Source organism: Primulina huaijiensis, chromosome 7, assembly GCF_012295235.1.
Source record: "Primulina huaijiensis isolate GDHJ02 chromosome 7, ASM1229523v2, whole genome shotgun sequence".
NCBI lineage: Eukaryota > Viridiplantae > Streptophyta > Magnoliopsida > Lamiales > Gesneriaceae > Primulina > Primulina huaijiensis.
In genome coordinates, this window is record NC_133312.1 from 12,484,625 (window position 1) to 12,498,888 (window position 14,264).

General features: G+C 30.4%; 1 non-coding gene across 1 annotated transcript; it reads left to right on the forward strand.

Annotated features, from left to right (window-relative positions):
- Nucleotides 1-1,934: 1,934 nt before the first annotated feature.
- Nucleotides 1,935-2,045, forward strand: LOC140981898 (small nucleolar RNA R71). Its single transcript, XR_012176172.1, has one exon. It is a non-coding gene; the product is annotated as a small nucleolar RNA R71 (small nucleolar RNA).
- The last annotated feature ends 12,219 nt before the right edge of the window (nucleotides 2,046-14,264 follow it).

Below are 14,264 nucleotides of genomic sequence, written 5' to 3' on the forward strand. Positions count from 1 at the left end.
ATCCTTCAAAAGAAAACCAAAAGTCAACATCATTAACCCCATAATTTCCAATCTAAAAGTTTCATAACAAAAGTTCAAAAGTTTCCCTTCCATAGCTATAGGACTTCTTCCTCCTTGGACAATCCGCTTCAATCCTTTTTATCACCTGCATCACATGACATTAACTGGAATGAAATAAAACTCAGTAAGCAGAAAGCTGTACATAACAAATACATATACATAGGCTTGGCTTGGAACATGGCTATAGCAATGGCAATGAAAAATGAATCAATGGAAATAAACAATGAATAATACCATCTTCAATGAACAATAGATAACAAAGCAGTATAGATGGTATTTCATGACATGAATTAAAGGAAAGGAAATGATAGCCTGTGACCTGTGACCTGTGGATAGTATCTCTTTGATATATAAATATATCAAAACTGTGAGAGATACTCATAATCATGTGATTGGCCAATAACATGCATAAATTACTATCATTCATTGGCTTTAATAATAGGGAACTTCATTTGGGCATTTTAACAAATACTTGGTAGGCAACAATAAAGTACTAGCTCCTTATCGATGAATTCAATGGTATTTTTGGCACAATGAACAAATAACAATACATACATCAATAATCTAACAATGGAAGGAGCTAGACATCAATAAACATGACTTATATACATATATAGCATGTGAGCACTTGAAAGGTAGCTTCTACTTACAACCACAAGCACAATGGCTGCTAATGTAACCTTGATTGAATTCCTACATCAATAAACACAATAATAACCAACAATTATCAACATTAATTCAAGAAATCAACAATTCAACTTAACTCTTCCTTACTTCAAACCCTCCCAACTCCAAGAATATTAAAGTTCATACCTTATAGCTTGAAGTCTAAGATAGGAGACTCTAAAATCCAACTATAAACCTTGCAATTGGAGTAGAGAATGAAGGAGAGTAAATCTTGAAAGGAAAAAAGCTAGGAACGATCCAAGGAAAAATAAGAAATGAGAAGTGAGTAGAATAGTGTAGAAAGTGGATTAAAAGCCTATAAATATACAAAAAAACGTGTTTTCTATGCCATAGACACGGACCCCGTGCCCCCCTCCGTGTAGAGGTCCGTATACACACGGGAAATCACTCATTTTGCATGGCAAGACCCGGACCCCATGTAGGGGTCCGTGTACAGGTCCGTGCACCCTCTGCCAAGGGCCAAAACTGCATTTTTTCTTCCGAATTAGCCAAAGTGGTAAACATGAAAGTTGTAGCCCTATGTGTTTTCTTGCATCTCCAATTAGCCTCATGTCATTTGAAGATCTGAGTAAAAAGTTATGCTCATTCTCCCAACATGTGTCAGTGCAGGAACAACGAAACAAACGACACATTTCGGGCCACTTTTGGCTCGTCCTCCCTAGTGATTTGAACAAAACTCAAAACATGAAAGTTATAGCCTTATACCTTATCTTAACAATGGAATTGGCCTCACATCAATTGGAGCAATAAACAAAACATTATACTAAAAACCACAACAACTGCCACATTTTTCATACCGTTTCTGCACTTCCATTTCCTTTTTGGCTCAAAATCAACTTTCTATTCTACCCATGCATTTCTTTAATCATCACCAACTATAAACATAATACAAAAACAATAACCATAAACAATGACCATATTTTAACCATAACAATAAACATAACCATTACACATATTCTCAACCATCAAACCATATGAAATATCCATTACCATAATAAACCATAAATATCCAATAACCATATCTCCTAAACACCCAACCAAAAATAATATCATAAACAATAAAATGCTAAAAGGTTGGGATATTACAGCTTTTATCTTCAAAAGTTCCACTACACATGAATTCTATCATTTGCCTATCTTTAGGTATTAGACCTTCATAAAAGTGAGAAACTATTCTCCATGTTTCAAAACCATGATGTGGGCATGTATTAAGTAATTCTTTATATCTATCCCAACATTGATAAAATGTTTCTCCTTGTTTTTGAGAAAAAGTAGTAATTTGTCTTTTAAAAGAGTTTGTTCTATGGGAAGGAAAAAACTTTTTGAGAAATTGTTGTTTCATTTCTTCCCATGATCTTATTGAACTTGATCTAAAATTTTGTAGCCATGTTTTAGCTTTATCTTTTAAAGAAAAAGGGAAAAGCTTTAATCGAACTATATCCATGCTACAATTTTGATCATTATAAGTGTTACAAACTTCCTCAAATTCTCTTAGATGTAAATATGGATTTTCAGAATCTAAGCCATGAAAATTTGGTAAAAGTTGAATAATTTGAGGTTTAAAGTTGAAATTAGATGCATCAGGAGGAAAAACTAAACAAGATGGGGCACTAGTTCTAATAGGGTTCATATGGTGCCTAAGTGTTCTTAATTGATCATGTTCTTGATTATTATTATTATTATTGTTATTATTGTTATCATTATCTTGATTATTTGAATTATCATCCATGTTTAAATTATTTTCAGATACTCGAATAAGTCTACCACTTTTTTTTCGACTCCAAATACTCATACAAAAAAAAAACAATACTTATAAATAAAACATAATTAACAAATATAAACTTAATTTATACCTCCCCGGCAACGGCGCCAAAAACTTGCTACTACTTAAATTATAATTCACCCAAGTGTAGGTTGTCTGCAAGTAATATATTTCGTAAGTACGAGATCGATCCACAGAGAGGTTATTTTAAGTTTAAATTTATTAATTTATAGATTACCAAATGCAAGAACGAAGTTTACAAATTATAAATTTTGTCAAGGCTCGAGGATTTATTCTTGGTTTATGCAATATTGTTTAACTAAAAGTAAAACAAAGGAAACCACCATAAATAATGGTTCCATGAAAATTAATATATTTAAACACACACCTAATATAATATAGTTCCCACTAAAGAAAATACCGAATTCACTGATATTTTGTATTTGGTACCTATGATTATATATATAACAATATAAATATATAACTGCATAAAATAAATGTTAAATTAAATCATTATATTACATTTAGAACAACCGGCAGAGCCACGCTATTGCCTAAATGAAATATATGATTTAATAAGTTAGTTGCGAGAAAGTAAAAGTTAGATGCGGAAAGTAAAAGTTAGTTGCGGGAAAGTAAAAGTTAGTTGCGATAAAGTAAAAGTTAGATGCGGAAAGTAAAAGTTAGTTGCGATAAAGTAAATGTTAGATGCGGAAAATAAAAGTTAGTTGCGATAAAGTAAATGTTAGATTGTTAGATATCATAATATATCATTTAGAACAACCGGCAGAGCCACGCTATTGTCTAAATAAAATATATGATATAATTATATAAATATGCCATCTGAGGCTTGGAATACAAATTGAATCTGATACGTGGCATTGTTTTACCAAATTTTTCCTTAGTGTCTTTCGCACACATGGAGGTTATTGGTTTCCAGCCTATATACCATATTCGAATAATTGAATTAATAAAAGGAGGTATTTAATTTTCAGAATAAGAATGAATATAAGGTTCATCTATGGCAATTTTACAAAACATAAAAGGAATTATAAAAGATATACCAGAGAAATTAAACAACATAGGATTTCCCGAAGACAACTTCAGAAACATAAATTCATAAAAATCACCCATGAACGCCTTAAACGCCATCTCTCGGCTAAGCAGGCTGAAGTGCTACGACATGAATTTATGCCTCTTAATTAACTTCGAACCTTGTGTTTACTATTTCCTGGTTCGTCTTTAAACCTTATGTCCAACCATTAATCCTTATATTACATCAAATTCTAAAATTTAAATGAAATCTTTTATCATTTCAATTTAATTCCAAGTTACAAATAAATAAAGATCATTGTTTAGTAATGGGATGATTTAACACAAATGTTTTAGCCTGTCATTCAGGCTAATATATGAAATATAAATATTAAAAACTTGTAAATAAAAACAGAAATAAAAACAGTAAACTTACAGAATTGTAATCAGAAGAAGAAACGTTTATACAAAAGGTTGAAGCTTTTATTAAGAAAGGTTGTTTACAAGAGAGGAATAGAGGGGAGCAAACTCGACCGTGTCCCTCTAAGAACACAGAATGGTCCTATAAATAGATGGAAGTGCCGGACATGAAACCCCGGATTCCAACTAAAAATATAAATAGTAAATGCTTTATTAAAGCAAATAGTAACATGTTTACAAAAGTCAAAAAGTAAAAGTGATAGACCACCCACTTTTGTCATGATTTCATGGCACGTCTGAGATTCCATCTTTGATGTGATATTTCACCATCCACTGGTTGATAATGCAACATGAGGATTAAAGATGAATATCCTAATCATCTTTAATATTGTCTTTTAATGAATTTTTGAGATTTTCAAAAATATCATTGATCTGCGAAAATTGAGGAATATCATCCTCTGGATCTTGAGCATCATGCATTTGCATTAGATGAATAAATTGATTTTCACTTGATTCAGAAGCCATGGATTTATCCGATTTTGTATCTGAACATCCAATATTCTTGTAGAGATCTTTCTTCATCTCTTCAATGTAGATTTCTACCATTTTCTCTTTGGAGTAAATTTCTGAATATTTTTGAGTCAAGATTTTAAATGGACTCATTGCATCTTTTTCTTTTTCTTGTTGATGCAGTAGATCTTTCTGATAGGAAGAGATTTTTTCCTCCATTTGTATAAGAATATCATGGCCATAGATTTTTTCAGTTTCTGGATCTTCACGTAATAATTTGTCCCAAAATTTGGTAGAGCTGACTCTCCATAGGCAGGGAATACCTTCATCAGTATAACCACACTCTGGTTGCCATTTCCAGATCCATGGAATTCCAAATTCCATAAAGAACAGACATAAAGTCTTTCCATCAATCCAATGCTCAGCAAATGATTTTTTAATTCTTGGAGAAACATTTAACCAAGTATTCATTGGTTTTATAAAAACCTCAGGCAAAATTTTTGCTGATGGACCAAATATTTTCCACCAAATAAAAAACCAATTAGGAATTGGATAATGGAAAACATTTTCACATATTTTCAAAAACCATGTATGTTTTCTTTTTTCATTTTCATAGAATAGAGTTTTATTAAAACTCTCAATATAATCCCAAAAATTGAATTTAAAACTCATTTTATGAGTCTCAGAATAAAATTCTTTTTCAAATAATGGAGATATACCCCATTCTTCAATAGATATGATCTTTTTGATAATGAACTTGGAGAAGTTATAACTTCCTTTCTGCTGAGTATTACTGAAAAAGTGAGTTATATCAACACTTTTTGTGGATAACAGAAGATTTTCATAAAATCCTCTTTGCTTATAAGCACCATATACATATGATGTATTGGTTAAGTATCTTTCCATGATAGTCCATGGAGTTTTTTCCCATTGGGTATCTTTTTCTTCTATAAGAAGAATTAATTCTCTATGTTTTGTCTCTGTATAAAGAGCTGAATCATTGTCATCATCTGTAATGATTTTAGCATATGATGCTGAAGCTTGAGAATCAGTATTACTTTTCTGTTTTTGTTTCAAGAATTCTTGAAACTCATTGTATAACTCTGTATTTGGCTCAGTATTACTGGCTGATGAACTAGATAAGTTCTGGGCTATTAGCCTCTGTTTTCCATGCTGTGCTATTATATTAGGGGGTTTTCCCCTACCACCTCGCCCTCTATAAGAGGACTCTCCTCTACCTCGAGAATACATATCTGTAAAGAGAGACATTAAGATAAATATTCACGAGTTAGAAAATCAGGTAGGTGATTATCTTCACCTTTTTTGTAAATAATTTCAAAATCAAAAGGGGCTAAATGAGCCTGCCATCTTGCAAACATTTGCTTAGACACATCATGTTTAAAATCTTTATTAAACATAAATTTTGCTGATTTGCAATCAGTTTTTATAATAAACTTTTGATTATATAAATCATCTTGAAATTTTAAAATACATCTAACAATAGCTAAGATTTCTTTTGCTACTGTAGAATAATTCTTTTGAGCATTATTCCATTTTCCAGAATAAAAACGAATCAGATATTCCTGTTTAGTTTGGGGATCTTTTTGTTTCAAAATTCCACCAAAACCTATATCAGAAGCATCTGTTTCAACAATTTTATCCCATTGGGGATTTGCTAACATAAGACAAGGAAGATTTTTAACCTTTTCTTTTATAATCTGAACAGCTTTAGTATGCTTATCTGTCCAGGGTAAAGGATTTTTCTTAAGTCTATCATATAAGATAGCAGAATCTTTAGTAAGATTTTGAATATAAGGAGAAATATAATTTAAACTTCCTAAAAATCTTTGTAACTGAGTTTTATCAGTTATTATATCAGGAAATTTTGATCCAAATTCTATGCTTCTTTGAATAGGAATAATTTTCCCTTTTTCAATCATATGACCTAAAAATCTAATATTAGTTTGAAATAAAATCATTTTAGATTTTGAAATGACAAGACCATTTTGTATAACAATATGTTTAAACATTTCGAGATGTTTAAAATGAGATTCAATATTATTAGAAAATACCAAGATATCATCAATATACACAATTATAAAATTACTATACTGATAAAAAATATCATTCATAATTTGTTGAAATTCTGAAGGGGCATTTTTAAGTCCAAATGGCATTACTGTCCATTCATAATGTCCTATAGGAACATTAAAAGCAGTTTTATATCTATCAGATTCTTGTATTTGAATCTGCCAAAATCCTGATTTTAAATCAAATTTTGAAAATATGATTGCATTAACTAATCTATCTAATAAATCTTTTTTATTAGGAATAGGATGCCTAATCCATTTTAAAACCTTATTTAAGGGTTTATAGTTTATTACTAATCTAGGTACTCCTCTTTCTTGCTCAGAATGTTTATTAACATAGAAAGCAGTACATGACCAAGGAGATTGAGAAGGTGTTATTAAACCTTTTTCTAATAAAGAATGAATTTCTTTCTTACATAACTCTAAATATTCAGAGTTCATTTGACAAGGTCTAGCCTTGGTAGGAATATTTATTTCCTTAAAATCTTCTTCATATGGAAGAGAGATTATATGTTTCTTTCTATTCCAAAAAGCATTTGGAAGATCATTACATATTTCTAAATAAAATTTATTATAAATAAATTTAATCTTATCCTGTAATTTAGGATTTTTTAATGTATCATCTATAGTTAGAATTTTAACTTCTTCTTTTAAAGGATTAATTTGATAAGTTTTTCTATCAATCTTTTCTTGTAATTCATTTAAAATTCTATGAACAGGTTTAGTTATAAACTGAAAAGAAATAGGATTACCTTGATAAGTTCCTATGATACTTGTTTCATCAACATGCTTTAAAGGATATATTTGATAAATAAAAGGTAAATCAAGGATTAATTGGCTAGAAATATCTTTTGCTAATAAAAAAACTGGTTTGAATACAGTTTTTATCTTTGCAAATATAAGCTTTAGGTAATTTATAATTTATTTCTAAAGGTTCTCCTCCTGCATGAGAGAGAGAATGAGTAGTTTTATGAAAATATTTTGTAGGAATTAGTCCTTCATGTATAACATTCAAATATGCACCACTATCTATCATAGCAATGAAATTCTTTTTATAAGAATTATCAATTAACAAAGTAATATTTGTATACCATTTTTGAGATATAATCATACTTAAAACAGATAAATGATTATCATCATTAAATGAAATATTTTGATGATTATCAATAATATCATATTCTTCTTTGTTATTTTCAATAACAGAGATTCGATAACTCAAATGAGTATTATTATGATGTAAAATTTTTATTTGTTCTTTAAGATTATTAATCTCTTTTACCAAATCTTGTATAGTAACAGGATTCTGTTTACTATATTTTTGTTGTAAAAGATTTTTTACTTCTTGCATAGAATAAGCTTGTTCTTGTTTAACAAGTATATTATTTCCACTACTTGTTGAAGCAGTGTTTTCCATTTGATCTATGATAGTAGATTTTAATACTGGATCCTTAATCATTTTAAGGAATTCTAAAAGATTATTATTAGTTAAAACATTAATATTTAAATCTTTAAATTGAGACATAAGTTTATAAAACTCATCATTTTTATTATCAGTATCACTTAAATTATTGATACAAGATTCTCCTTGTATACAATTATCACATTCTTCTTGATCTGAAGAACTGTAATCATTATCTAAAATTTCTTCTGAATTATAAGATTCTAAACTATTATCAGATTCACTATCTGAATTCTGATTAGAATCCATTATTATTTTATTGATTTTATCTTTAAGATTTTCATCAATATCTAAATTATTAATTTTGTTTTTAGCCCAACATTGATTAGCATAATGTCCTGGCTTTTTACATTTTCTACAAATAATTATTTTATTTTTAGCTTTATAATTTTCAGCTTTCCGTAATTCACGGCTTTCTTTTCTTTTCTTCTTTCTATCTTTTTGTCTATCAGACAAATGTCTTTTCTTCCTATAAGGTCTTTCGTCTTTATCTATTATTTTCTTTTTACCTTTATTAGGTAAGTCCATACCAAATTGATCACAAAATTTACCTAATTGTTTTCTCTCAAGTAAATTCTGTCTTTTAATTTGATTATTTAATTTTAATTCATTACAGAGAGCTAAACCCTCTTGGATACAAATACTTATTAATTTTCCATAAGTATAACTATCATAGGAAATATTTATATCATCCTTTCTTAATACTTTTCTAATTCTTTCTGCAAAGAGAAAGGGTAAACCATCTATAAATTTGGCTTTCCAAAGACTATTATTACAGTCTGGTATCTCATAAATTCGAGATAAAAAAGTATCTTTATACCATCTAAAATCAGTAAGTGTTTTACATTTTAGATTACTTAATAAAGTACGAATTTGTTCACTATTATCAGTGTATCTACCAGTAAAATGTTCAATCATTGTTGTTATTAATGAATAAACAACATTCTCTACTTGAATATTATCTTCAATTTTTATTGAATTGAAAATATCATTTTTCTGAAATTCATTTAAATAATTATCCCACCAACCTTTAAGTTGGCCAGTGAATCCTGCTATAATCATTCTAGCAATATTTTTTTCAGTATTACCTGAAGTTTTACACACAGTACTATACATAAGCATTCTGTGAGCAGTATTATAAATTTGTTTATCACTAACTCCATCAATATTCCATTCATATATACTTTTCCCATTATAACTATTAGAGAAAATATATTCTTGTTCTTCAACAAGAACATCCATGGGAGTAGGTCTATCATAATAATATTTAGTTTGGGTAGGTTTATCTGCCCATTTTATTTTATTAATTTCTTCATCAGAATGATTAACAATCTCTTCATTAAGAGTATTTAAATTAAGATTTTTAAATTTTTCTTCTAATAATTTTTCTAAATCAGAAACAGAAGATTTAAATTTAAAATCTTTAATTTCTGGAGGGGATTTAATAGAAGAACTAGCAATAGAAACAATATTAGTTTCTGGTTCTTTTATATGAACATCTGGTTTAATTTTATTAATAGCTAAAATAATTTTATCAATACGATCTTTAAGAGAAACTATCTCTTCTCCTATTATCGTAAGATATAAATTTGTATAATTCTGTTTTTCAATTATTTGATTAATATGTTTAACAGTTATTTGTAACATATCATTTTCAAATAATTTTGAAAAAGCAGTAAAATTCAAAACTTTATTATTCTTTTCTATAATAAAAGATTGTTGAGGAGGATAAACAGATTTTTGAATCTGTCCAGAAGGAAATTTATAATTTCTTTCAAGAATAGAAATATAATCTATAATAAATGTTTTAAAAAACCAAGGAACAAAATGAATTAATCTATTTTGATTTTCACAGTATTTATAAAATTCTGTGACAATATATTCAAATTCTTCTTCAGAGAAACTTTTAAAATACCAATCTCTGAAAGATTTCCATTTGGGTAAATAAAATTCTGCATTGATCTTTGCTCTAGCAAAAGATCCTTTAGTAAAATCAATTTTTGGTTTACTATCCATTAAATAGTAAAATTCATTTCTGAAACAGTATCAGTTTCTTTAACTTTTTGAAAGTTACATTGATGAACAATATTATTTTGATTAATTATTAAATCTTCTGCTGAAGATTCTATTTCTTCTCGTATTTGAGAAGTTGAAGCTCTAGAAGTTTGTGGAATATCCACCATATAATCTAGAGGTGAAATAAAAGAATGACTAGATCTTGATCTAGCATAAACAGAAGAGGGTAATAATCTTCTTTGTTCATTATTGAACTGTATTTGAACAGATCCTTCATTATTTTGAATAACTTGCTGTAAATCCCTATTTATTATAGGATTTCTGGGAACAGCTTGTTTAATTATCCAGTTTTCTGGAAATTCTATTTCTTCCCATTTTATAGATCTTCGGGTTGTAATATTGGATCTATTAAAATTAGTTTCTATTAGAATTGTTTCATTTAATTTTTTATCAATTCTTTTACACATAGGATTCAGTGTAAATAATGGTTTATAATAAATACGATAACAGATACATATAACTTCTGTTCCAGGAGTATAATTATAACCATGGGTTTTAACATTTAATGTTAAAGAGTCTAAGATATTTATATCAGACAAAGATAACGATAAATTTGGATAAACATCAAAATATACTGGACCATGAGCCAGGCTAGATTGAATTATTCCCATAAGGGATTGTTTCCAATTTAAATTTCTTCCATCTCTTAAAGCTGCTATGAAGCTTTCTGGTAAACCTTCTAATGTTAAAGGTCTAAAAGCAATTTTTATTAAACCTATATAAATAAATCTGTAATTTTTCCTATAAGGCAAAATATCTTTATTATTCAATAGTCTAATAACCATTTCTTCATTATGTAAATGTACTGATGATTCTGTAGTTTTTACTACCTGTTTTAAACCAATTTTTTCAAATTTTCCTAATTTATAGATCATTTTAGATTCTATCTCAGGAATAGTCCATTTATTTAATAAATCTAAATTTTCAGATAAATCATATTCTTCATTTAAACTGTTTTAACAGTTTCTTTCATACTGAAAATATTCATTTGAATAAACAGTGTTAAATCATCAACCAAAACTATTTCTATGGCTCTGATACCTATATATATATATATATATGTATGTATAATATAACAATAATAATTGATGAAATATTTATTGTATCAAAATTAAATAACAAATCAAGATAACCACTTCAATGGTATCAAGCATTTGATGTAAATTGATAACAACAAATAATTCATTTTTATACCTACAATAAAAAGAAATTAGCAAAATGAAAAGAAATAAAGAAAGAATATACAAAATATAAACAATCTTACTTCACCAAGAATTCATCCTCTTCACCTTGACATAATAGATTTAGCTTTCCATGTCCCTTCTTTCAATGCTTTGTTCCACGACTTTAATTACAGAATTTGACTCTGCTCAAAACAGCAAACATGTGGGGAATTGTCTGGAGATGAATTTGGCAACTTTGTTCACCTCATTTGGTTAAATATTGAAATATTTATGATTTTTTTACTATATGCGGGTCATGGTGAAAGTAAATTTGTCCTCCTTTTGATATTTTCACAATTTGATCATTTTAACCAACTTTTTAAGCAATCATGTCTTCTGCAAAGTTGTAGATAATTTCTTAAGGATTTCAAACATTTTTGAATCACCTCCATTTGAGTTTTCTAGCTTGAGTTATCATTATTTTACTAACACGTAGAAAAACTGAAAATAAAACATAATTAGTAAGACATTTAAATATAAACACACAATACTAAAATAACATAATTTTATAATTTTAATGAAACTTAAATTTTAAAATATAGGTTTTAACATATAATAAATTATTAATTTTAAGTTTCATCAAGTATTTGTTGTGAGCAAAAAAAAAAAAGAGAGGAGAGACGAGCTGATACGAATCCTTGTACGTAAGAATAGCAAACACGATTATTTTAGAACCGCACCCTCAATTCAATAACGAACAAGGAATCAATGTTGTCCCGATCTTTTGAATCAAGTATAGTGTTGTGATAGTCACCTCTAAGTTATAAAAACTTAGCAACAAACAATCACAATTAAAACAATTGATAAAAAGACGAACTTTCAAAGAACGTATCGTTGACAATCCGTATGAAATCAATCGACAAACGCCACAAGAACGAATCTTGATAAGTTTGATTTTTGATGAACACAAAGCGAAGGTTTGAAAAAGTTTGAGAGAAAAATCTCAAAGTTTGATAAACTCAATAATAATAATGTGTCTTGTGTGTAAAATTTCGTCCATAATATTGTGTTCAATCTAGAGATTCTCAAAATCAAGTTACCAAGATCAATTAAACTCTAACTAGGAAACTAAAGATTTTCTCGCATCTGACTCACGCTCGGGCGGTAGGATATTACCGCTTGAGCGCCGAGGGTTCTGGACTATTCGCGCTCGGGCGGTAGAAAATCACCGCTTGGGCGCCGCATGTTCTGGAAATCAACTCTTGGGCAGTACGTTTGGTGCTCGGGCGGTAGTATTTTACCGCTCGGGCGCGGACCATTCTAGACATTTTCTTCATTCATCACTTGAATGGTGTTCTTATGACTCCCAAACTTACTCCCATGCATCACGAACCCTTCAGCACTCTGCACCTTGCTTGTAAGTCCTTCTTCATTGCTCATAAGCCCTTGTAGTGCTTCTTTGAATTTCTTTAGCCGTCCTCTCGTGATTGGTCCCTCCGGCAACTCTGAAGGATCCCATGTTTTCTTTGGAGCTTGACCATCTGTGTTCGCATCACGAGCGAACTTTCTTTGGAGTGACCGTGAGCATTTGGGTGAGGAATATTTTGTTTTCTACTTATGTTTTCTTGCAGGTACAAATATAAAAATTTAAATGGAGAGGGAGGTAGGAGATAGTTCGAACCATGGGTTATCTAAAGTTCAAATGGAGGCGTTGTTTGGGCATTTTTGTAGGATGATGAAGGTAGAGTTGGAGCCATTACATGAGCAGTTGATTAAGACTAAGCCTAAAGATTTGGGTAGGAAAGAAGAAGAGGAAGAGTATGATTCGGGAATGGATGAGGAGAGCCAAAATGAGAATTGGGGTAGGAATGGAAGAGGTAGAGGATTTGGTAGATGTAGAAGAGAAACCGTACTGGGTAGACATGATGGGAATAGGGAAGATGTGATGTGAATCCACGTACGAATAAAAGCAAACACGATTAAATATGAATCGCGCCCTCAATTTAATATCGAACAAGGAATTCGTGTTGTCCCGATCTTTTGAATCAAGTGTGTAGGGATTTTCACCTCTAAACTATGAAAAGTTTAGCACAAATAATCACGAGATAAACAATCGAAAATTATGACGAACCTTCAAAGAACAAGTCTAAGACAATCCGCACAAGCACGATCGACAAACGCCACAAAGTCAAAAACTTTGATAAGTTTGATTTTTTTTGTTTTTGAAGAACAAAGGAAGAGCCTTGAAAGTTGAGAGAAAAATCTCAAAGTTTGATATTCAAACAATAATATTCTGAAAAGTCCCTTCAAATTTCGTTCATCATAGGTTTACGTATCAAAAGATATCAAATCTAGTTACCAAGATAATTAAAACTCTAAATAAAGAAACAAATAATTTCCCGAATATGACTCGCGCTCGGGCGGTATAATGTGACCGCTCGAGCGCCGAAGGCTCTGGACTATTCGAGCTCGGGCGGTAGAATGTGACCGCTCGGGCGCCGGGGGTTCTGGAAATTTTCTCCTTGGACAGTAAGTGTGGCGCTCGGGCGGTAATGTTTGGCCGCTCGGGCGCCGAAGCTGCTGGACTCCTCTTCATTTATCACCTGAATAATGTTCCTTTGGCTCCCAAACTTATTCCCATGCATCATGAACCCTTCAGCACTTTGCACCTTGCTTGTAAGTCCTTCTTCCTTGCTCATAAGCCCATGTAACGCCTCTTTAAACTTCTTCAGTCGTCCCCTCGTGATTGGTCCCGCAGGTAACTCTAAGGGATCCCATGCTTTCCTTGGGACGTGCACATCCGTGTTCGCATCATCCTCCCCTTCTTGAACAGGATTTGTCCTCAAATCTAGTTCGTCACCTACATCAAACAACGACAAGTCACTAACATTAAAAATAGAACTCACGTTATACTCACCTGGTAGATCGAGTTTGTAGGCGTTGTCATTGATCCTTTCAAGGACTTGAAATGGTCCATCACCCTAGGTAACAGCTTTGAACGTCTC